Source organism: Phacochoerus africanus, chromosome 9 (genome assembly GCF_016906955.1).
Source record: "Phacochoerus africanus isolate WHEZ1 chromosome 9, ROS_Pafr_v1, whole genome shotgun sequence".
Taxonomy (NCBI): Eukaryota; Metazoa; Chordata; class Mammalia; order Artiodactyla; family Suidae; genus Phacochoerus; species Phacochoerus africanus.
In genome coordinates, this window is record NC_062552.1 from 63713990 (window position 1) to 63739055 (window position 25066).

General features: G+C 37.2%; 1 long non-coding RNA gene across 4 annotated transcripts; it reads right to left on the reverse strand.

Moving 5' to 3' along the window:
• Positions 1–1898: 1898 nt before the first annotated feature.
• LOC125136293 (uncharacterized) lies at positions 1899–25066 on the reverse strand. Of its 4 annotated transcripts, XR_007137149.1 has the most exons (4): positions 24644–25066; positions 20513–20663; positions 19263–19416; positions 1899–3154 (listed from the first exon to the last, which is right to left on the reverse strand). It is a non-coding gene; the product is annotated as an uncharacterized LOC125136293 (long non-coding RNA). The 4 variants fall into 4 exon arrangements; XR_007137147.1 differs by lacking the exon at positions 24644–25066 and having other exon boundaries at positions 20513–21352; XR_007137150.1 differs by lacking the exons at positions 20513–20663; positions 24644–25066 and having other exon boundaries at positions 1899–1985; positions 3074–3154; positions 19263–19886.

A 25066-nucleotide genomic window follows, 5' to 3' on the forward strand; every position in this document is an offset into this window, starting at 1 on the left:
AACTCTCAACTTACATTTTAAAGTATGCTTCTTGGGGTTCTCGTCATCGTGCAGTGGCTAATGAATCTGACTAGAAACCTTGAGGCTGCGGGTTCAATCCCTGGCCTTGCTCAGTGGGTTGAGGATCTGGCATTGCTGTGAGCTGTGGTGTGGGTTGCAGACACAGCTTGGATCCCATGTTGCTGTGGCTCTGGCGTAGGCTGGTGGCTACAGCTCTGATTAGACCCCTAGCCTGGTAACCTCCATGCTGCGGGAGCAGCTCAAGAAAAGGCAAAAAGACCAAAAATAAAATAAAATAAAGTATGCTTCTTTGAGGATCCTTTTTTTAAAATTTGGTTTTAAGCCTTTTCCAGATACCTGAATACCCCTGTCTTTACCTATTTATTTAACCAATATATATACATTTACATTCTTTAGTTCTCACCTAAGATTGATCCAAACAAAGTTCCCAGCTGGGAAAACAAGTTTCAGCATTTGACTTTCTATTCTTAATAGTGAAAGGGGAAAAAATAAAGTTAAACTTCAGTAATTCCTTTGCATTATACCAGCATTATAAACAGGAAACTTGGTGCATTTGTGAGATGTCACCCAAATGCTAGGTCGTGCAGCTTTTTCACATTTTAAGTAAGGTATTATAAGAAGTCAAAGAATTTCAGTTTCTCAAAATGTGGTGAGTTTTTAAATTATAAGAACAGAACCTAGAAACCAATCTGGGGGTTGGTTCATTTAGAAGAAATACTGTTCCTCATACTAGAAAGAGTTTAGAGTATTTGCTAATTTGTGGCCCACCAATTTACATGTGATGTATCAAGACTATATTATGTTGGAGTTCTATATAGTAAAGAGACTGAGGAAGTTCCTTAATTAAACTTTGAAAGAAAATTTAAACTTTTAAATTTCAATTCTAGAGACGCAAATCTAGAGCTTCAAAGCTGCATATGATTTCAGAGTTCCCGTCGTGGCTCAGTGGTTAAAGAATCCGACTAGGAACCATGAGGTTGCAGGTTCGATCCTTGGCCTTGCTCAGTGGGTTGAGGATCTGGCGTTGCCGTGAGCTGTGGTGTGGGTTGAAGATTTGGCTCGGATCCCGAGTTGCTGTGGCTGTAGCGTAGGCCAGCGGCTACAGCTCCGATTAGACCCCTAGCCTGGGAACCTCCATAAGCCACCGCACTGCTCAAGAAAAGGCAAAAAGAAAAAAAAAAGCTGCATTATGATTTGGAGTCTGTTTCAAAATTGGACTCTGGGTTCCCCAAAGAATTCACTCACTTTCTATAGTGACCACTAGGCCATGCTAAGGATTAACACACCAGACTATATACTTCTCAAGTTATAATATCTCTACTGGGTCAGGCAATTAGAAACAAAATGCTTATGAATTTGACAAATAAGTCACTTTTCAAGTATAATCACAGTAAGAACAGGTAGAGAGTTAAGCAGGGGGAACAAATGACAAATGATTTCCACTGTATTCCACTCACCTGTTTCATTTTATAAAATAGAATAGGTGAAAGGGAAAACTGTAATAAAAATCAAAGTTTGTAAGGCCTCTGATGACGCAAAGAGTAGCATTAGGTGCTGTAATAATATTATTGTCTATATAAATGCATTGAATGCAGGATTGCAAAGATATCAGTTTATCTCAAGTTGGCTGTTGGGTTCTGAGATGGACAAGTTCTACACGTTTCTTGTCTCATATGATAAAACAAGTTATGGTGTGGGGTTTTATTTAAGTCTTGGTATTATATGTGCAACTTTAAAAATATTCCAAGAAACTTCTTAAATAAAGTGAGGTTGGCATTTTTTTTTTCAGGATATGTTTGAAGTCTTACATTCACTTACAATGGTTAGTAGATGATGTGGCTCGAGGAATAACCTGAGATTTAAAAAATGAGCACAAATTAACGTTAACAGAGTAAATCATAACCCTTTTTATTTTAGCCTTATCTTCAGCAACAGAAAGAGTGATGTAGTAGCCAGTGTTCAACCTGAAAAATAAAAAATGTAGAACATTAGTAAGATTCTTCTCACCTACACTCAGGACTCCTAAAAATGGATTTATGAGGGGATATAAACAATAATTACCATCCTATGACCAAAAATAATATTTTTTTCTTAGTGTATTCAACTCAAGAGGTAAACTTGTTTTCAAGAGAAACAAGAATATAGAGATGGCCAAGGAAATGTAAACGATGAAAAATGAGGGAAAAGGAGGGAGGGAGAACTACCAGAAAAAGCAAAGTCCTGGGTCTTATTTCGACTCCTAGACCCAGAGACTGAGGGAGTGAGAGAAGGGACGGAGGCTGGAGAGAGCTAGAGAATGTGTGCTGAGGAAGGGCCAGGCACGAAAAGATTTTGTGTTGTCATAGCAACGGGCTCAGCCCTGCTCCCCCTGAAGCCCATTCAGCTCTGAGCTGCCGGAACACGTTTTTAATTAAAGCGTATAAAAGTTGTTTTGTAAGGACTTCTCCTCATCCGATAGATTTCAAAATGGTTAATCAGGCTTCATCTCCTTTTGATGCTCACAAGAGCATGGGCTACTCAGAGCACAGAAACCGCTGCTGCTGCCACCGGCCCCGAGTAAGTTATCTCTCAATCACACCTAATACTGGGAATAAGAGAAGCATCTAGTTATTCAGATACACATAAACAGTGGGCATGGGGGGCGTCCATTTTTCTGACTGTAAGTGAAAATGTTAATTTTCTTTGCTCTAGATTACCATGGAACTCATCCTTCTGGATGGCTTTTTGTCTCTGGTTGATGTTCTATTTAGCTTTTGAAAACAGCAAGATCTTTTTCACCTTGGGAAATACAGTCCAAAAGCCAAAATAAAAGTTACAGATTATTTGCATCAAATAATATTTAATCTAGTATGGGTATCCCAAGAAAGAGGTCTGTTGTACCACTCCCACCTAAAAAGACGGTAACAACGCCCCCCCCCTTTTAAAAGGGAATAAAATGGCTTTCACTTCTGAATCCTCCATAAATTCACAATACACAGCAACAGTTGCATTTTCTTTAGTAAAATGGATGACAATAGAAAACAGCATCTTTTGTCGATTCACTAAACAACACCTTAGCAGATGACTCAAAGCTTCTCCAGGCTTTTTCATCTCCCTTTCTCCTAAACCGTTGGCAGATGATCTTGATTCTGACCTAAAAAGAAAAAAACAACAAAGATCATTTTACCTGACATCCATTCCTTCATCTGCCCTAATTTCCAACTTAGCATTTTTATTTCTGTACCAACACATTCTCTGCTTCCCCTCCAGAATAAACATATTCATTGAAGTTCTAAGTCTCAGACTCTTTTCTGTTTTTCACTACATTACTAGTATGTTTACTGTTTCTACTTTGAACGGTTGTTTCTCCTCATCTCCAAACATGTAGTGACCATTTCTATTTTAGGGGAAAAAAACCTCATTAAATTGCTTTTAAAAAATCTCCCAGTTTATATCCCCTTGCTTTCCTTTTCACTGCCAAACTTCTCAAATGAGTGGTCCTTACCCACAATCTCTATTTCTCCATAGCCTTGTAACCTGAACTGTGGTCCCTTAAACTACTTTCTTGAAGATCATCAATGATTCCTTGATTCAATAATGTCTTACTCTTTTTTTTTTTTGGCTCAATTAGTCTCAAGAATTCTGAATATTAGCAATGCTGAACACTCATACCAAGGACTCCTTGGCACCAACCTATTCTCAATCTACCTCCTCTAGGCTGCTTTGCTATATCTGTAACTGTCTTTGTCCACTCTAACCTTCACTGTAGTTCCCCAAGGCTAAGTAGAGGAGCCTGAGGGAGAAAAAGAGCTCCTCACAGATGGAAATTGGCTGGACACTTCCAGCTAGGCTCTGGTGCTCCTAAGAATTGGTCTGGCCCTCAGAGTTAGGCTTAGGTGTTCTCCTGTCAAATGTAAACAATTCTACCGAACACCAACAAGGATATTCTATAACTGTAGGAAAGAGTCAAAAATAAGACTACTTTGTAGTTTCATCTAAGCACAGATACAAATAGGAGTCACTGCAAACCACAAAAATAGAAAATACTGGGCGTTCCCGTTGTGGCTCAGCAGGAGACCTGACTTTGTCTCCATGAGGATGCAGGTTTGATCTCTGGCCTCGCTCAGTGGGTTAAGGATCTGGCATTGCTGCAAGCTTCAGTGTAGGTTGCAGAAGCAACTTGAATCCAGTGTTGCTCTGGACTATGATGTAGGCCGATAGCTGCAGCTCCAGTTCAACTACTGGCCTGGGAACTTCCATATGCCACCCGTATGGCTGTAAAAAACAAACAAAACAAAAAACAAACAAACAAAAACAATAGCAAATACTCACCCATCTTAGCTAGAATGAGTAACTGCTGGTTTTGTTTTTATAAAGTACAGCTTTGGATTTGTTTTAGTCTTTCCTCCTTCTAGATAAGGTTTCTTCAGCTACCCCACCATAGAATTATTCTCACATTCTGACAGCATCCAATTCAAGTCCCATTTTCTTGAGCCCTCCCTCAAACCAACACAAACCCCAATACCCTAAGTTCTTTCTAACATTCTCTTACCGAAACACCACATAGTCCCCTATGAAGTGTGGTCTCCCTTATTTGCAACAAGCATTACACCCAACTTGCTCAACTATAGGTATATCCCTTAACCAAGCTAAAAGTTCATCTCTGTCCCCAACAAAAACTCCGATCTTATTTCTGCACATGTCTACAAGCTATTTCCATGAATGCTTAATAAATTTAAATCATAGCAACAGATTTCTCTTGGTAACATAGGCATGTCTCCTGATATCCATATTTTTCTCTGTCACTCAGGATTGAAAAGTCATAGTCATCATTGACTCATCCCTCTTATGGCCCATACATCTGTCCATCTGTCATTAATTAATATGCTCTATCAAAACCCTCTATTCCTCCAACCTATTATTCCTTGACATTCTAAAGTTCACAATTTTATTTCATACTACCTGTTGAATAGTCCCCAGAATTTCTTTGGCCAATTCTTGTCTGTACACCATTTCTGGCTTAATATTCTTGAACAATAGTTTTCAGTGAACACAATCAAGTCCTACCTCTTGAGGCCAGAGTTTTCATAGAGGTAAAATGAGGAATTACACATGAATAAATAGCATGATTTGGCCCCCTCCCTTATCATGGATAAATGCCATTGGGGCACATATGGAATGGGAAGGGCAAGAATGCCTGTTCACCACGAGATCATGTGTCATGAGTCCAGATCTATTCTTTGAGAAACAGTTAAAAAGTGGGGTGCATTTAGCAGATTCTGGATTAGATGAGAACTGGATGGTTGTGAAGGATGGTTTAGATTGGGGCTATTTGGCCACAGAATAAAACATTTCTGTTACACTAGAGGATAATTTAGTTATCTTAAGCATGTGTGAAAGAAATTGGAATATTCATTGCATATGATTGTAGAGGGCATAATCAGGGCCAGAAGGTAGAAATTTTAGAGAATTACAGACTATAGCTCAATACAAAGGAATTTGTACATGGTTATATATAGAGTAGGCTACCTCAGGAAATAATGAGCTTTTCAACATTGAACATTCAAGTGTAGACTAGATGACCATTTGGGTAAACATGTCCTTCAAATCTGTACCTAATTTAGCTGTGGTCACTAGACTTTCAATTACAATTGACTTGTTTCTTTTCTTTTTAAAGTTTTATTGAAGCATAGTTAATTTACAATGTGATAATTTCCACTATACAACAAAGTGACTCAGTCATACATACACACATATCCATTCTCTCTTAGGTTCTTTTCCCACATAGATTATCACAGAATACTGGGTAGAGTTCTCTGGCAATAGATTGCTTGTTTTGAATAAAATGAACTTTTTATTACATGTATTCTATCTTTTCTTAAATAGTATTTTTCTTATTTCATATATTTACCCTTTCAGATGCTCTCAATCTTACTGTGATTCCTTCTGTGATCTCTTTCCATTTGCCTAATCAAGTCCCTTAAGGATTTCTTTTTTTTTCCTCTTAAAAATTTTTTTTATTATAGTTGATTTACAATGTTCTGTCAATTTCTGCGGTATAGCAAAGTGATCCAGAGTAGTATTCCATTGGGTATATACACCACATCTTAAATTCTTTCATCTGGCAATAGACATTTAGGTGGTTTCCATATCTTGGCTATTGTGAATAGTGCTGCAGTGAACATAGGGATAAGTGTACCTTTTTCAATGAAAGTTTTGTCTTGATATATGCCCAAGAGTGGGATTACTGGGCCATGTGGTAGTTCTATATATAGTTTTCTGAGGTACCTCCATACTGTTTTCCATAGTGGTTGTACCAATTTACATTCCCACCAACAGTGATGGAGGGTACAACTTTCTCCACACCCTCTCTTTGTTATCTGTAGACTTACTAATGATGGACATTCTGACCAGTGTGAGGTGGTACCTCATGGTAGTTTCGATTTGCATTTCTCTAATAATCAGTGATGTTGAGCATTTTTTCATGTGCTTGTTGGCCATCTGTATATCTTCTTTGGAGAAATGTCTCTTCAGGTCTTCTGCCCATTTTTCAATGGGGTTGTTTATTTTTTGCTGTTAAGTTGTATAAATTGTTTGTATATTTTAGAGATTAATCCCTTGTCAGTTGCATCGTTTGGAACTATATTCTCCCATTCCATAGGCTGTCTTTTTTATTAATTTTTTTTTAATGGTTTCCTTTGCTGTGCAAAAGCTTGCCAGTTTGATTAGGTCCCATTGGTTTATTTTTGCTTTTATTTCTGTTGCCTTGGGAGACTGACCTAAAAAAACATTTGTAAGGTTGACGTCAGAGAATGTTTTGCTGGTGTTCTCTTCTAGGAGTTTGATGATGTCTTGTCTTATGTTTAAGTCTTTAAGCCATTTTGAGTTTATTTTTGTGCATGGTGTGAGGGTATGTTCCAGTTTCATTGATTTACGTGTGGCTGTCCAGTTTTTCCAGCACCACTTCCTAAAGAGACTGTCTTTCCCCCATTTTATATTCTCGCCTCCTTTGTTGAAGATTAAGTGACCTTATGTGTCTAGGTTTATTTCTGGGTTCTCTATTCTGTTCCTTTGTTTGTTTTTGTACCAGTACTACACTGTCTTCATTACCCTAGCTTTGTAATATTGTCTGAAGTCTGGGAGATCTATGCCTCCTGCTTGTTTTCATCTCCCCTCAGGATTGCCTTGGCAATTCTGGGTCTTTTATGGTTCCATATAAATTTTGGGATTATTTGTTGTAGTTCTGTGAAAAACGTCATGGGTAATTTGATAGGGATTACATTGAATCTATAGATTGATTTGTGTAGTATGGCCATATAAACAATTTAATTCTTCTAGTTCCCGGAGCAGGGAATATCTTTCCATTTCTTTGACTCTTTTTTAAGGATTTCCTTTATCGGAGTTCTGCTGATGATAAAATTCTCAGATTTTTTTTTTGATGAGAATTTAATTCTAGAAGGTAGATGTTTTTTATTTCTCAGCACTTTAAAGGTACTCCATTTTATTTTATTTTTATTTCTGTTTCTCTGAGAAGTTCTTACCCTTATTGTTACCATTTTGTAATTCATATGTTTTATTCCGTTTTTCTCTTTTTAAAGCCTGATAATTTCAACATCTGAGTCATCTCTGGGTCTGGTTCTATTGATTATTTTATCTTTTCACATGGCTCTTCTTTCTTTTTAGTGTGTCTTGTGTTTTTAAAGTTAAATGCCAGATATTATGTATAAAAGAATAGTAGAAACTCAGACAAATCCAAAAATGGGAATACCCTATTCACTAGTGGGGATTTTAGTGAATTTAGTTAGCATTTGAGGTGCATTGGGTTTTGTGGTTGCTATGGTTATCTTTAATGTATCACAGATTTGAAATTCCTCCAGTGGTGAGGTTGACTGTCATTATCTTGTGTTTAGTGAGAGGTCTAAAGAACCAGAGGGTTTTTCCTCAGTTTCCTTGCTCTATCCTCAGATTATAGCAGGTTCTCTATGCCTGCAACATAGAAGGAATCTGTTTCCATGTTTTTGTTCTCCCCACCAGTACATGGCTGTTACCAGTTACTAGACACAAGGCTCATAAAGTGGCAATGGAGGAGTTTCTCAGATATCCTGCTCCCATCTCAGTCTTAGGCAGTCCCTGTGCACATATTCCAGTGGCAGATGGTTTTTGCCTCTCATTCAGTGCAGGGTCTAGAGCACAGGTAAGTTCCCATTCTTCCAAATTCCACCTTGTGTTGATGGGGGCGTCTTAGGTAAGTGAGTTTGGGAATATCCCTTTGATATAGTTGCAGCTGGTCTATTAACAATTTATCCTTTAAAAAAAAAAAAAGGTTTCCCCATGGCATATGGAAGTACCCAGGCATATGGAATTGAACCCAAGCCACAGATTTGACCTACATTTCAGCTGCAGCAAAGCTGGATCCTTTAACCCACTGCAATGGGTGGGAAATTGAACCTGTACCTCCACAGCATCCAAGTTGCTGCAGTTAGATTCTTTTTCTTTCTTTCTTTTTGTTTTTTGTCTTTTTGCCATTTCTTGGGCTGCATCCAGTGTATGGAGGTTCCCAGGCTAGGGGTCGAATCGGAGCTGTAGCCGCCAGCCTACGCCTGAGCCACAGCAACACAGGATCTGAGCCGTGTCTGTGACCTACACCACAGTTCACGGCAATGCCGGATCCTTAACCCACTGAGAAAGCCCAGGGATTGAACCTGCAACCTCATTGTTCCGAGTCGGATTCTTCAATCACTGAGCCACGACAGGAATGCCTGCAGTTAGATTCTTCCACATGGGGAACTCCTCACAATTTACCCTTACTCCTATGGCATCGCTTTCGCAGGATCTGAATCAAAAGCTGAGTCTCTCCTGTTTGCACTTAAATTTCTGACTCCCAGCATCATGGGACTGACAAATTCTCTTCTTAGATTTTTATCTTCTTAGTAAGTGTTTTTTACTTGGTTTCTCTTTGTCTTGTAATGAACTTAGTCTCTTAGAAATCAGAAATGCCTAAAGGGAAAAATTGTACATAGAATGTTGATCTCAACTGCCTGTAGTTCTCTTCTTCTGATCTTGGCCCCCATAGCATAGCTGCCTAATTTAGCCCTAAACTCCACTTTTGTTTCTCTAGTTCAATCAAACTGCCACAAACTCAAGAATGCTGCTCTTATTATGCCTCTATGCCCCAAACCTTGAACAGGCAAACACCCCAAGGGAAAAACACAGCTGCAAATGCAGGACTCACCTCCGTGTATTTTCCTTCTCTCCAGGATCTTGGCCCTCAGGTCCTTGGCTGCACTGGCTGTTCTCCAGGGCCTTCAGACTTTGTTTTGAATTTTGTCCAAGTTTTATAGTTATTCTCACTCAGTGAATTAATCTGATTCTAGCAACTCTCCTACAGCTAGAAGCAGAACATGTTTCCTTATTATATTCTAAACCCTAGTCCCTTAGTCCCTAACTAACAAGTCTTGTTGATTTTTTTTTTCAGTCTTGGTGATTGTTATAAGATCCTGTTAATTACCTTGTATTAAAGGCTCAAATTCATTCACTTACTCATAATTTATGGATTGACATATATTTGAGGTCACATTATGGTAGCATTTATTTTTCTGTAAATTTTGGTTTATTAGTCAATAAAGATCCTGTAGTCATATATTGCTATTCTAGAATAGTTGAATATCTTGGTACTATTTAATCTAAGTAGGTTAGTTTTATCTAAAGGGCAGAAAGCCACAGATTAACATCACCATGAGGAGCAAAGCTTCACACTTAAAAAATTCAGATCAATGTACAGGATTTGTATTGGTGGTTAGAACTAGACTAGGTCCTTAGCAGAAAACACTCATAGAGAGCAAAGTTGGATAAATACATAACTGATTCAAATTAATATAGTAGTTGAACAATATACAGAAAATAAATACAGTGATACATGATCTAGGTAAATCAAAAAAATTCACTTGATGATTTTAAGCTGAGTTCCAGATAGCTGGAGAGATAATAAATTGTGCTGGTGGAAGTGAAGAGGTAGATGTTCCAGAGGTGAAGGACATTTTAAGCTAAAGATTGTTGGCAAATGGCAAGAAGATGGAAGATTAAGAAAGAAATGGAAATGTGTTAGCATTAAACAGCTCTGTAATGTCTACAGAAAGAGGAAAGATATGAAAAGGAATATAATTTGAGTTTATATTCAAAGCAAAGTCATGTTTGATGGCTTGAAAGAAGGGTGACTAATGTTGAGTGACCCTTTTAAGATCGAAGTTGTACTATGGTCACCAGCTAAGTGAGGTAGTAATGGAGGTATATTCAATGGATTTAATTAACACTATAAATGAGATCCTGCTGTGTAGCACTTGGAACTATGTCTAGTCACTTATGATGGAGCATGATAATGTGCGAAAATAGAATGTGTACATGTATGTGTAACTGGGACACCATGCTGTACAGTAGAAAAAAATGTACTGGGGAAATAACTATTAAAAATAATAAAAAATAATTAACACTGTAACTTGTGGACTCTTTCAATGGAATGGATGGAGCTGAAAAAAGGGAAGAGTTTAAGAGAATAAATACAAGGAAATCAAATACAATTTTTTTAAAATGTTACTTTAAGGTGGTTGAGGAAATGACAAATTATATACTTGTAGATAATTGTAGAATGGAATATCATGGCAGGGAAAATAAAAGATGTGGGTGCTATCTTTTTTTTTTTTTTGTCTTTTTGCTATTTCTAGGGCCACTCCCGTGTGGCATGTGGAGGTTCCCAGGCTAGGGGTCCAATCGGAGCTGTAGCCGCCGGCCTACGCCAGAGCCACAGCAACGCGGGATCCCAGCCGCGTCTGCAACCTACACCACAGCTCACGGCAGTGCCGGATCCTTAACCCACTGAGCAAGGGCAGGGACCAAACCCGCAACCTCATGGTTCCTAGTGGGATTCGTTAACCACTGCGCCACGACGGGAACTCCATGTGGGTGCTATCTTTAACTGAATTTCAGGGGATGATTCTCCATTTGAGATAAATTTAATCCATTAATATGATCAATCTATTTTTGTTGAATAATTACTATGTATAAAATATTGTAATAGGGACTTACAAAGTGATATCTGATGACTCTTGACCTCAAAGAATTTATAGTCTGATAGGAGGGATGAGATAAAACAGCTATTCAACCATGAAAACAGAGTAGAAAATGGTGCTCAACAAAGGTTGGCTGAATGAATGAATAAATGACTGAATGAAAGGCACAGAGAGGCACATATAAATACTGAGTTGAGATAAAAAGCTATATGTGAGAAGATCAAGAAGGACTTTTACAGGGGACATGGCAACTGAGTAAGACCATAAATGTCAGATAGGGCTTGGATATAAGATTTCAGCGTGAGGGTAGTTCTGGGTGGAAGTAGTAATGTCAGGAAGTGGAAGCCAAAATGTTCTAGGTGCATAAAGGGAAAGGTGAAGCTGAAGCATGAAAGAGGAGATTATAGGAAGATAAAGCTGAGAAAGTAGGCTGGAACAAAAGTCTGGAGGGCCTTGAACACTAAAGAATTTGGAATTTATTTGGTAATATTTAGCATTAGAAAGATAATGTATGGACAATAAAATATTTGAATCACTTGAGGATATATGGTTAGAGGCATAAAGAGAAATTATAAGAAAGATGGAAGAGAGGAAGGAAAGTTTCATCTGGGTACACTTGCCAATTTAGACTGTGAAATTCCTGAATAGAAGAAATGAAGATCAAAGATATTCATAATTCAAAGGTTAGATATGCCCCTCCTTCAGTTCTAAGGCTCTTGTTGGATTTATACTATTGTGCTTGTACAAGCGGAATACAATTTATGAACACGGAAAAAATCCATTACTATCATTAGTACTTAATTGAGTGATGCAATGTGAAATTCCCTACTAAATCTTTTCCAAAGCAGCAAGGAGAAGAGTTAGAAGGTAGTTTCCTGGGACAGTAGTCTATACTCACTGTGTCCATTTCTACGTTCTCATATCTTAATTCACTGAAATCTAGATTTTGTGTCCTATTACAAACTGCTCTTATTAAAGTCATCGTGGACTCCTTAATTGCCAATCCCAAAGGCACTTGGCTGAAACACCACCTCCTCTGGGAACCCTTCCTTAATCTCGTAGACAGAGCAAGATAATTTTTTGCCTCTTCTGCCAAAGCATTTTAAGCCTACCTCTATTATGGTACCTATAATACTATATTATAATTATTTACAGTTCTGTTATTCCCTCTGGACTGTGATTTCCATGAGGGTAGAAACAGTCTCATTCAACTTTTTACCCCCAGCACGTGGGATGCTGTTGTCCGAATTATTGGTAAAAACAAACAATAATATTCCCTCTATTCTTTCTTTCTTTTTCTTTTCTTTTCTTTTTTTCTTTTAATGGCCACAACTGCAGGAAGTTCCCAGGCTAGTGGTCCAATCAGAGCTGCAGCTGTTGGCCACATCCACATCCACAGCCACAGCGACGCAGGATCCAAGCCATGTCTGCAACCTACACCTACAGCTCATGGCAAAGCTGGACCCTTAATGAACTGAGCAAGGCCAGGGATCGAACCCGCATCCTCACGGACACTAGTCAGGTTTGTTACTGCTGTGCTACAGTGGGAACTCCCTATTATCACTTTCAATCAATTCATGAAGATACATTTTTAGAGAAATACTGAAGACTTCTAAATATAATCAGAATGGAAAAATATCTTCTGAGACACTACTTTCACCTTCTCTTGTACTGTAAATTATTTGTGACATGAAATGACTAATATATTAAGACTTAGATATTTCATAACCGATTCTTTTGTCCCCTAGCCCTCACACATTGCCATAGTATTTTATTCATAATTCTTGTGACTCTATTGAGATTTCATTGGGTAAGGACGGTATTAAATTAGCTGATTATTTTTAAGTGTCTCCTATAGTCAGTATGTTCTAGTTAATGCTGGAGATTCAAAGAAAAATAAGAATTAATGAACATAATATAGTTCATGAACAGACTCATTATTTTATTATTTCTACTTTCATCTGATATGGATGGCTTTGTCTAGTAATATAACTGGTTAGCAAAGATGCTCAGTATTTTCTTGTTCTGATTATTCTGCCACATCCTTACATCTTTAAAATTTAATACATGAAGACCTCTCGTCTACATTTGTGTACACACACGCGCATGCGCGCGCGCACACACACACACACACACACACACACACACACCCTTTTTTATCCAAGTTTGCAAATACTTTGGGATTCATTAAATTGATACATGTGGCAGTTTGGAATTATCTTTGGTTGTTTCTCTCTGCTTTGCTCCTTTATTTTAGTTTTTGCCAAAATGTTTCTCCCCATCATCTACAAAGTCCACAGTTTTCATTCTTTTGTTTATAGTTAACATGTGCCTTTTCAGTTTCCCAGGCTAGGGGTTTAATTGCAGCTGTAGCTGCGGGCCTACACCACAGCCACAGCAAAGCCAGATCTGAGTTGCATCTGCAACCTACACCACAGTTCACAGCAATGCTGGATCCTTAACCCACTGAGCAAGGCCAGAGAGCGAACCTGTGTCATCATGGATACTAGTCAGAGTTGTCTCCCCCTGAGCCACGATGGGAATTCCCTGCCTTTTCAGTCTTATACTTAACTATTACCTTGTCTCCCATTATCTTGTTCATCTATCATTTCGACCATTTTACTCATGTGAAAGATTTTCCTATGACTACCTTATGGTAGGACCATGAATAAATGATATACAGGCATCTCTATATACCATGAAGATAGTCATCCAAAATCATACTTGGAAAAATCTGGGGCAACAGAGGTATAGGACTGTTGTCTTTTAAGAAAGTGTGTATCAATCAGTGTCTAATGTAGTGCAAAGTCCAAGAGAATTGAGGACTTGTGATAAAATATTCCAATTGTCAACCTATTATTGTTCTGAGTTATTATTCCCATGAAAAAGCATTACATATTATGAATTTAAATAGCAATGGCAGTATACAATCAAGTGCTAACAAGTAGTGGAGACTACGCTTCAGTGAATGTCATATGAGGGTTGTTTGGGGTGGAACCAATAAATGTAGGCAGGGCTGATGAGAACAGTGATACCCTGATTTGATATTACTTTTTTTTTTTTTGTCTTTTTGCCATTTCTTGGGCTGCTCCTGTGGCATATGGAGGTTTCCCAGGATAGGGGTCCAATCGGAGCTGTAGCTGACAGCCTACATCAGAGCCACAGCAACGTGGGATCCGAGCCACGTCTGCAACCTACACTATAGCTCACGGCAACGTCGGATCGTCAATCCACTGAACAAGGGCAGGGACCGAACCCACAACCTCATGGTTCCTAGTGGGATTCGTTAACCACTGCGCCACGACGGGAACTCCTGATTTGATATTACTTATGATAAATGTCCTACTGCCCTAAATGTACTAGGCATATATTCCATATTTTTAAAAACATATTAATCAAACTAATTTCAACATTATAGTTTAAATGAAATATACTATGTGATAAGGAATATATGACTATCTGTAAATGTCTTGGTGTGAATTTATTTTGCTTAGAAAATTTCAATTTAATAATGCTGAAGACACTTATTTTGAGTAGAATTGGATACATATCAATTTAAAATCATGTTCATGGAGTTCCCGTCGTGGCGCAGTAGTTAACGAATCCCACTAGGAACCATGAGGTTGCGGGTTCAGTCCCTGCCCTTGCTCACTGGGTTAATGATCCGGCGTTGCCGTGAGCTGTGGTGTAGGTCGCAGACGTGGCTCGGATCCTGCGTTGCTGTGGCTCTGGCGTAGGTCGGGGGCTACAGCTCCAATTCGACCCCTAGCCTGGGAACCTCCATATGCCGCGGGAGCGGCCCAAAGAAATAGCAAAAAGACAAAACAAAAAAAACAAAAAAAACCCCCTCCAAGACTGAAAACATCGCTTTCATCCCATTGTCCAAAAAGAAAAAAAATAAATTAAATAAATAAATAAATAAATAAAATCATGTTCATATTTTTTAAGAATAAATGAATATCTAAGCTTATTTTCATATTCAGTTTTTTATTTTTTCTTAATGTAATAAAAGATAATGAAGGAAAATCATTTGGATAATTACAAGTTTGTTGGCAGATGCTATTAAAGAAACTAAATATTCACATAAGCAGAATTTTTAAAAGTGAAAAAAAATTTGGAAATAACTTTGCTGCTTATAAACAACTGATCTGTTATGAGGGGAGCAGCAGCCATGGAAGCTTTGCTTTTGCTTAAAAAAAAAAAAAAAAAGCATTGGAACATCTATGGATTTAGATACATTGAAGGCACTGCAAGATTATGCAAACTAATAGTTCCTGTCATGGCGCAGAGGAAACAAATCCGACTAGGAACCATGAGGTTTCAGGTTCGATCCCTGGCCTTGCTCAGTGGGTTAAGGATCTGGCATTGCCGTGAGCTGTGGTGTAGGCCACAGATGCGGCTCAGATCTGGTGTTGCTGTGGCTGTGGTGTAGGCCTGCAGCAACAGCTCTGATTAGACCCCTAGCCTGCAAACCTTCTTTTGCCTCTGGTGCGTCCCTAAAAAGACAAAAGACAAAAGACAAAAAAAAAAAAAAAAAGACTATGCAAACTGACTGAAGAAAAACAGGTAAAAATTAGTCTTTCAAATATACCTCCTCATCCTTCTTAATGTAAACTTTTCTTCTAATTATTCTTTACTGCTGAAACAGTATAAGCTATGCCATACATGACAATGTTTGCTAGCAAGTGCATCTTAGAGAAGATTTTCAGGAAATAAAATGTTCTTTACAATGTACCATTTGTTAAAACAATGTTATGAACAACAAGATACATAAGTATAAACTGGTGTTCTATTTATTTGATTTTAAAGATATGAGAATTAATAGGTTACATAAAACCACTTATGCTTAAAAACACAGCCTAACTGTTTGCCACAATTATTTTAATATACTTCTAAGGTTATTTTAAGCTCAGGAAAGCAAGGTTTGGAATGGGAAGAGTTAAAAAACACGAAGCAACAGTAACCCCATTTAGATAAGGGAAAGAGGGGTGGAGCAAGGGAACAATACACTAAAGTGCTTTTCTTTCACAGATCTTGGTTCAAATTAAGGTTAAATTCCAAAGGAGGATGTGTTTTCCCCATATGGAGTCTTAAAGGACATGCCTTTGTTTCCAACTTCCAGAGAAGATATATGTTAACACAAACAAAGCATTTCATAATAAATTTAACTTTTATAGAGTGACTAATGCCCTGTGGAGATAAGGTAGACTCTCAGTCACCTGTGTTTAATCCAGGCTGAAGAAATTATGCCAAGGCACACTGACAAAACTTTATTCCTTTGGAGAGAATGGCAGTAACTTGGGAGGGAGCAGAAAGGGTCTTGGTTTTAAAAGTCTCACAGGAATGACTCTCCCTTCCTCACTGTGAACACAGGTTAGCATTTATGTACTTTGGAAGGACAAAGAGGTGAGGTAAGTCTGCCAAAATTTGAACCTGGGTTTCTGGGAACCTGTTTGTAGGTAAACTGTTACAAATGTAAGAAGCGGCAAAGGAATGCTGGACACTACAAATTTGGAAGCTGGACTAAAATTTCATTAAAGCCTGCATACTTTTCTTCTTCTAGATCTCCAGTGAGGTGACATAATGTTTAAAATGATCAAATTATTGAATCAAATCAGTCTTTGGTGGAGAGTAGGGGTAGGAGGTGGAACAGCATAGAAAGAAAAAACTCTTTCTGCATTTACAGTTAACAGACAGAAAAAAATATCTTTAAAAATTACTTGGGGTCTTACTAACAATAATTTATTAATTCATTTCTTCCTTCTAAGAAAGACAATTTTTTTTTTCCCTTTTCTGGGTCCACTCCCGCCACATATGGAGGTTCCCAGACTAGGGGTCTAACTGGAGCTGTAGCTGCTGGCCTGCGCCAGAGCCACAACAATGTGGGATCCAAGCCGTGTCTGCAACCTAAGGCAATGCCGGATCCTTAACCCACTGAGCAAGGCCAGGGATCGAACCCTCAACCTCATGGTTCCTAGTCAGATTTGTTAACCACTGAGCCACAACGGGAACCCCAGAAAGAAAATTTTCAAAAATGTAAATAGTGCTTTTCTTTCCTCTTTCCCTTTCTGTTATCTGCAATTATTCTTTAATAACCAGATGACTAATTCTTACATCCTTATTCTTGCAAAATGTCTGAATTTCTGTCTAGGTAATTCACTCACTGAATATATCATCACTATCCCATGTGGCTTCAATATTGGCTTCAATTCAAGATGTAAAAATTAGTCCTGTGGCTCATGAAGGAATTCCTTTTTTCAGAGAGAAATAAAACCCTATTTTTGTCAATTGTACCAAAATATCTGACCATACAGTACAATATTTTTTTTTATGTTTAATAATTCATCCTTTATGAGAGGTTTAGGAAGTCTATTTAAAATTTAAATAAAATAGAGTAACATTTTCCTTTCTTCTTCCACTCACTAAAAAGGAGAACTTGACATAGAAAAAATTTGACTTTAAGTGGCTTTGTGAGTATCTTGAAAACATCTCTTTAGTTTATCAATCTAATATTGATTCTAGATCATCATTCATTCCACTAATATTGATTCTAGATCATCATTCATTCCAAGCTAGTAATTTCTTTAGAGTGCTCAAGTTTCTTCTTCTGCTCTAAATTAAATAAGAAACTTCTTTCATAGTTTTTTTGCTAGTCAGTGACTACCAGAAGAAAACTTTTCTGATCTTAGACTGTTAGACAAGAGTAAAGAGGTTTATTTTCTCAGGCTATGTAATACCAAATTCAAATTTCAAAAATCAATTAACTATTCAGAGAGGAATACCACAAGGGGGCAGGTGAATCCAGGCTAGGTCCTAGGTGAGAGGGTCTTAGTATTGGGAATTCTGGTCAAAGGAGGGGAAAGATGAAATGAAGATCAGAAACAACCCTAAAGAGAATATTTCTTCATGAACTTAAGCATTATGTCTGGGTAATCCAAGTGGAATTTTGTTTAAAATATATTCAAAAACGTTAATTATAACATGTCAAGAAAATAAATAAAAGAAATCAAACAAATGTAGTCACATATTGAGAGTGCTTACTATATTTGCCAAGGCCAAGAGTATGGTTTTACCAAGAAGAGAAAGAGTGTACATACACTGAGAAGAAATCCAAAATCCACTATAGAGAAATTAGGGTATACTTTGAAAATAAATTACAACCAGGTCAAAAAGTATCAAAATTACAAGGACATATGAAAAGATATCTTTGCTTCAAAGTGATCTTAACAAGCAACAATTTCATAAGAGAAGCATAAACTTTGAATAACAGAGCTATACCATTTTTTCCCTCAGAAATTTGAGAAACTAATTTCAGACATTCTAGGAAAGATAAAAGCTGCTGCTTAAAAGAATCTAATTTTAACTAGAAATTAATCTTAGCTAAACAATAAGAGGTAAAAATAGATAAATTCTCCTTAACAAACATTTTAAAATTGACATGACATCCCTCATGATAATGTCAGTGATATCATTAGTCACCTGTGTATGTGTGTGTGAAAAGTAGCCAGGATTAATTCTGCAAAACTGAAAATTATTGACAGCCTCCCTTTTATACCTCATTGAGGAAACACATTTAATTATTTTATGTGAGATAGTGTACCATTTTATCTTTTACAGATGCATAGAGCATTATAGCATAATACATAGTATACTATATATAGTATAAAATAATATGGTATACTACATAATGTAGTATAATAAAGTATACAAGTTTTGTCTCTTACTGGTGGATTTAGTTTCCAATAACAACTAGTATCTTAAAAATGAGCACTTAAGTAGCTTCTCTTATTTACGATAAAATTAACTTCTTATTTAGGCCTCTATCATAATTTTTTATAGTAACATTGTAGAAGTCAGCTTTTCTATTGTAAATCTATTGATTGATAAAATCATCTCCTAACAGACTTTAAGGCAAGCTGGGTTTTACAATTTGAGGGGTCATGTTGAGTAATCTTGCTGTTATATTATGATATATTCGGTTTGTGGTACCATAGAACTTAACACTGGCCAGACTATTAAGCCTATTTTTAAAGCAAAGCTCTGACTGAAAAATAAATGCCAATGTCACCTTGACAAAGGGTATTTTTCTCAAATTCACTCATTCTTCTGTGTGTATATGTGTACATAAATATACACATGAACAGTATATAGTCATACACATAAATTCACACACATATATACACACACATAAATACATACATGATGCAATCCAACGGTGATAATTTAAGTTATTCTTTCTTCTCTTTTCAGTTGGTGAATTTGCTTTCTCTTCCTTATCTTTCTTTATCCCAAGTAACTGCAGGGTCCTCACAAGCTGTGTCACTTAAAGGACATGGAATCAGCTTCCGTAATACTGAAATAATAATGCTTTGATTTGTCAGTGGGAAAAGTTGGGTGGCTTTTAAAAGCTGACCAGTCCAGGGCTATTTGCACATAGTAGACATTCAATAAATATTTGTTGATTTGATTTATTCTAGGGTAAAGAACTGGGCTACAACTCTTTCTTCATTGATGTGCTATGATTTAGCCTGTGTACAAATGCATTTATGAGTAAATATTAATGGTCATGGTCATTGAAGATGTTTTAGAGAGGAAAAAAATCTAGATCTGTAGGTTGTTAGAGCAATGAGTGGGGAATATGTTTAACAATACTCTAAGTAGTTACAAAGCAATAGATGACAGACACCATCAAACAGGGTCTAGAAGTACATTCTGATTGATTATTCCGAAGCAAAATAATTTTAAAAATGAGAGGTAATATTTTGGTGATGAAATTTAATGAGCATATTTAAGACTCGTAATACTTTCTTTGATATATTCTCCTTTGTGAGAATCACAAAAATGTTTATGTATGTTTTATTGACAACTGAGAGATCTTGAATATAAAAATGCAAATTTCTCTCAAATTTTAAGTAATGTGTAACTTTTAAAGAGTTAAACTCTCTACTCCTATCATTCAAAAGTGTAATTGATTTATTTCCTTTCCTGGTCACTAACAGTAAAAACTGTTTCTGAGCTTACAACATGTTAAATTTTGGCTCAAGGCAAATTTACAACAGCAAGGTTTATGATAAAATCTGTCAAAACATTAACCATGATGGCACAAATTTTTGCTCTTAACAGAAACAGGGAAGCAAGAGCTTAGGAATGGACATGCATTTGTACATCTAGCTCTGAAAATGCCGGCTTATGTCACATTATGAAAGTCATTCAATTCCTTTTCTCTCATATTACCCTAATGTGAAAGTTCTATAAGGTGATTACATGTTTTAATTAACTGGCTTCAAAGAGATGGGAGATCCTAGGATTATAGATATAAATCTAAGTAAAAAATTACTAGCTAAGAGAACTTCAGATGTTCAAGACAAAAGCTAAGAATCTATAGGGCATTTTCACTTCTTGTCTGATGAATTTCAAGAATATTAAGTCTTACATGGGTAGTGTTTTACCTTTTGTGTTTCTTTAGGGCAAAGATGATTCATTTGGCCATGTGCCATCATTTGAGCACTATTTATTAAGATCATTTTAATTTTTAAACATGGTAAACGATGTTGGTAGTTTGGGTTTACTGTTCACTAATGAGGAAAGAAGCTGCATCTCCTAGAAAATCAGGAACAAAATACTGTTATCAAAAGTGAATCTATCTGCTGGCAGTCAATTATAACCAAGATAGTTAACTTTGTGTGTAAGACACATACTAGAAACAATTTTAGAGGACATACTATCTTAAGAAAACATAATTTAGTTAGACACAGCTAGGACAGATTTATAAGAAGAAACTCTTCAGGGAACTTAAAGTTTTTCAGTATGTTAACATCATGGTCATACAAGGAAAATGCAGTGAGTGTTCTATGCTTAAGTGTTACAAAAAGCCTTTGATATAAATGACCTATTTATTGAAGAATGGTGGGCATTTTTTAAGCTTTACGATCTTCATACAACAAAGTACATGATGAAAATTGGTGGAGACTAAAGAAGAGATAAAATAAAATTAGTAACTAAATTCTAAATTTTGAAGCTGTAACTTGGTGGGTAATGTTCATGCACAATTTATTTTTGCTCTCAAATATCCCAGGATAGGGCTTAGGTATTGAAACAATAATAAAGAACTGGAACTTAAAGACAATAATATCTGCAATAATTAAACTTGCAGCCCACAAGTTAGCTATATTTCTTGAAAAAGTTGTTGCAACTTTTATAAAAGCAGAAATAAAGTGATTCTTTGATATGATTGAGGTCTTAACTGAAGGGAAACTTCTTTCTTCTTCTTCCTTTTTTTTTTTTTTTTTTTTTTTGCTTTTTAGGGCTGCACCTGTGGCATATATATGGAAGTTGCCAGGCTAGGGGTTGAATTGGAGGTACAGCTGCCAGCCTACACCACAGCCACAGCAACGAGGGATCTGCACCATGTTTGCAACATATACCATAACTCGAGCAACACCGGATACTTAACCCGCTGATCCAGGCCAGAGATCGAACCTGCATCCTCATGGATACTAGCTGACAAGTCGGGTTTGTTTCTGCTGAGCCCTAAAGGGAACTCCCAGAAAACTTCTGATTTCAAGTTTTTCCTCACTTCTAATTGACAAACAGGATTACATATTCACATTCCTCTATGTCACCTAAATAAAAGTTCACAATTACTCTTTACAATATGACCACAATTTAAGAAAATATGCAAAAACAAATTTAACTTTGTAAAATGATGACTATGATGTAAGATACTAGTAATCAGTGTACCATTCAAGTAAAGGGCCATTCTTTAAAGCAATAATACTGAGCTATTTTGTCAAACTACTACATCGCTGTTCAAACCATATTTGAATTTTCTCCTCCAGAATTATCTTCAGAGCTGGTTTACGAATTGAAGAAAAAATTGTTTCCTCTCTTTTAGTCATCTGGTTTTTGTTTCAAAACAGTATATTAAGAAGCAAAATGAAGTTGAGAGATTTAAAATCAAACTTGTCTTTAGCAAGCCAATGTGTACATAATCTATATGGGTTTGAGAAACATTCTTTGTGGCACCACCAGGAGGGTCTCCCTAAGCAACAGAAACTGTTGGCATGGAAGAAAATTCCACACGAGACAAAGTATACTTGACTGGTGCGTTTGGCAGCTCTCACCTTTTCAAATATTACGTAATTTTAGCATCTCTCTTTTATGCAAAGTTCCCAAGTTTCAAAACAGGTATACATTTTGAAGTTTCTGTTACAGTAGGTGAGATTTTCTGAAATGAAAGCCACTTCTTAATTTAAGCTTTCTTAGGTGCACCTTGGTTTATTTCTTTATTTTTCAAATATATTTTGAAGGCTACTTTTTTGGGGGGAGTGGCTGGACTAGATATGCAGGAGTATCTTACTTTGCTAAAGACACATCATATGGTTTTATTTATAAAACCAGAAACGTTGATTGCTGCTTTTCTCTAAGTCTTACCTTACATGGAACCAGTGTTAAAAGTTCGTTAGCTAGAGCTTAACAACACAATGGCTGAAGGAATGGAGTTACCACACAAGTGTTTAAATTCCATGCCGGATCCCTAGCTACAACAAAGAAGAAAGTTCAAACAACAAAAACAGAGTTGCAAGGTCTGAACTTGTGTGTCACGGATACCTCTTACTCATCACCAGGCAGCTCCATTCAGGGCAACCAGGCCCTCCCAAGCAACGTGGTTAATTGAATAAGGATTCTGAACCTTTTGGCTGCAGATAAACCAAAGTGGCACATGGCTCATAACTCAAACATTTCATTTTAGGCAGCTGTTAGTTTTCTTGCCCAGGCTAATTTGGATTATTCAATCATTTTCTTTTCTCTAATGAAAAACTGCTTGTAGTTACTGGTGGGGACAAAGAGCTGCAATTATGATCCTGAAGGTAAATTTATTATCTATTCCTTTTAATCATGTATACAAGTGATATTAAATTAAGAACATTTATTAGCAGTATGTGTGTGTGTGTGTAAATAATATTCAGGCCTGACTACTGTTTTCTACTGTGATGGACCCAGAACCTCCCACAGTGAACAACCAAACATGTAGGACAGAAAATGACAAACAACCTCTCAAATGCATCATTATTTTGGTAAGTCAGTAAGGAATACTGAGGCCCAAAACCTAAGTAAAACTGGGAACCCTTAATGATAGGTGAAGCACAAAGGACAGTTTTTACCTTGAGAGCATCTGACTTATGAAAGAGGTAAAGTTGAGCTTTGGTTTTCATGCCTCCTAATGGAGCAGGGGATAGTGGACAAAACCCAGGCCCAGCCACAAAGAGAAATATTAAACTCAGACGTTGAATGGAAAATACAAAAAAAAAATTCCTTCTATGAATTTTATAAACAGAAGCTAGACCTCGTGTGGATTTTCACCCCAAATTATTATTTTTAAGTGGACCAATAATATTCAAATTAAGATTTTAAAGTGTGCTAAGGCCTGTACATGTTCCCAGGCAGAAGCAAATACAAAATCTCTATGAAGGAACCCATCTTCAATTCAGGCCTTGAAAAGTCCCACAGAGAAAGTGCCTGTTGTGGCTCGGCAGAAACAAATCCGACTAGTATCCATGAGGACACGGGTTTGATTCCTGGCCTCACTCAGTGGGTTAAGGATCCTGCGTTGCCGTGAGCTGTGGTGTAGGTTGACACCTGCAGCTCTGATTCGACCCCTAGGCTGGTAACTTAATGTGCTGCAGATGCGACCCTAAAAAGCGGGGGTGGGGGGAAAGAGTCCCACAGAGACTAATTTTAGGACATATAAGCCCACATTCATGAATCAGGAAATATATAAACAAAAAGCAAAGATAAATGAAGCCAGCAGAAATAATATCAAAATTGGAGCAGTAAATACTTGAGATATTGAAATAATCGGAAGTATAGAATAAGCATGTTTAAAACATACAAGAAAATTTAAAAGGGGTTAAAAAGATGAGGTAGGAGCAAGACATCACAAAAAGGACCAAATGGGTTTGGGAGTGAACAAAATAAAACTTCCTGAAATGAAAAATATATTAAGAGAAATTAAAAACTCACTGGAATTCTGCTTCCAGACAGAACAGAGTCGTTTGTGGCAGATCTGCGCTCCTGCCAAGAACGACTAGCAAAGCTGGACAAAGTACAAAAAGTATTTGTTTAAAAGTATCAGAGAGGGGCTGAAACAAAGACAACTAAAGGAACTAAGATTTGAGAAGAGAGAACTGAGAGGTAAAATATGGTCTGTAGCTGCTCCTTCCCCTGGAGGCATTTGCTGGTTCCGGGTGAAGGTGAGAATGATACTTTGGGCTTTGCCCTGGCAGAAGAATGCTGCTAGGGACAGAGGAACCAGCAGTGCTTTTGACAATTTTGCAGGGCTGGAGAACCAGAGGGTCTGAGACACCCGACTTGTTTCCCCTCCAAAATATTTGGCAAATTCTGAGCTGTCCTAAATGGGAGGTTAAAAAAGCCCAGATGAGAATACCTAAAAGGTCCCCAGGGAAGATATTACCTTTACCATTGAAAGCCTAGTAAGTTATCCCATAGGAAAAGAGGCAAAACAGAGAAAACTGAGACTCATTCAAACTGCAACCCAGCTTCAACGCAATACACAGTACCTGACTGGATTAAGGTGATTAGCTTCCACTCAATCTTTCCAATAGACGAAAGGCTAAGTCCTCTCTGGTGAAAAACAAAATAACCTAGAGGCTCAGGATGTCTTACATTCAATCAACAATTAATAGGCATGCCAAGGGACAGGACCATGCACCTACACAGTAGAAACAAACAGAAAAGAGAGAAAGACCCATGGGTGATTTGGATTCTGGAGTTAGTAGATGTGGATTTTTAATTAATTATGACTACAATGGTCAAGAAAACAGAGGCAAAGGGGAGATAATATATTTAGAAAGACAAGTGTTTCATCAGAGAAATGCAAAGTACCAAAAACAGCAAGAGGAATCTGTAGCACTGAAAAATACAGAATCTGAAATTAAGAACTTTATTCAGAAAACTAAAAAAAGAACTACCATATGGTCCAG